Genomic DNA, 1,050 nt, shown 5'->3' with positions numbered 1-1,050 from the left:
TACCCATGGAGCTAAAGGGATCTGCAACCCTACAGGTGGAACAACAATAAGAACTAACGAGTACTCCCCAGAGCTCATGTCTCTAGCTGCATATGTATCAGAAGATGGCCTAGTCAGCCATCAGTGGAAAGAGAGGCCCATTGGTCTTGCAAACTTTATCTGCCTCAGTACAGGGGAACGCCAGGGCCAAGAAGTGGGAGTGGGGGGGGAGGGTATGGGGGACTTTTGGAATAGCATTGTAAATGTAAATGAAGAAAATACCTAATAATAATAATAATAATAATAATAATAATCCTTAAAAAAAAAAAGAAAACAGAAAGTTGCTTCCAGGTCACCATCTGTACCAGGGACCTGAGGCTGTTCCACAGCTCACTGTGTACAGGTCCTGCCAGGAGAGAGCTGGTCTCTCAGGAGTGCTGACACAGTCTTATATACCCACTGGAGGGACAAGTCCCAGTCAGAGACATCACGACCATCTAACAGCAGAGACAACAGGATGGCAAGAAGGCAAAGACAAGAATCTTACCAACAGAAACCAAGGCTACTTGGCATAATCAAAACCCAGTTCTCCCACCACAGCAAGTCGTGGATATCCCAACACACTGGAAAAGCAAGATGTGGATTTCAATTCATATCTCATGAAGTTAATAGAGGATTTTAAGAAGATCATAAATAAATACAGGAAAACACAGGCAAACAGCTAGAAGCACTTAAAGAGGAAACACAAAAATCCCCCAAAGAATTAGGGGGAAATACAAACAAACAGGTGAAGTAATTGAACAAAACCATCCAGGATCTGAAAATGGAAATAGAAACAATAAAGAAATCAAAAAGAGAGACAGCTCTGGAGATAGAAAACCTAGGAAAGGGATCAAGAGTCATGGATGCAAGCATCTCCAAAAGAATGCAAGAGTTTGAAGAATCTCAGGTGCAGAAGACACCATAGAAAACATTGACACAACAGTCAAAGAAAATGCAAAATGCAAATAGATCCTACCCAAAACTTCCAGGAAATCCAGTACACAAGGAGAAGACCAAACCTAAGGATAA

The sequence above is a fragment of the Mus caroli genome, chromosome 15 (genome assembly GCF_900094665.2).
Source record: "Mus caroli chromosome 15, CAROLI_EIJ_v1.1, whole genome shotgun sequence".
Classification (NCBI taxonomy): Eukaryota; Metazoa; Chordata; class Mammalia; order Rodentia; family Muridae; genus Mus; species Mus caroli.
This window is presented reverse-complemented; position numbering follows the sequence as displayed.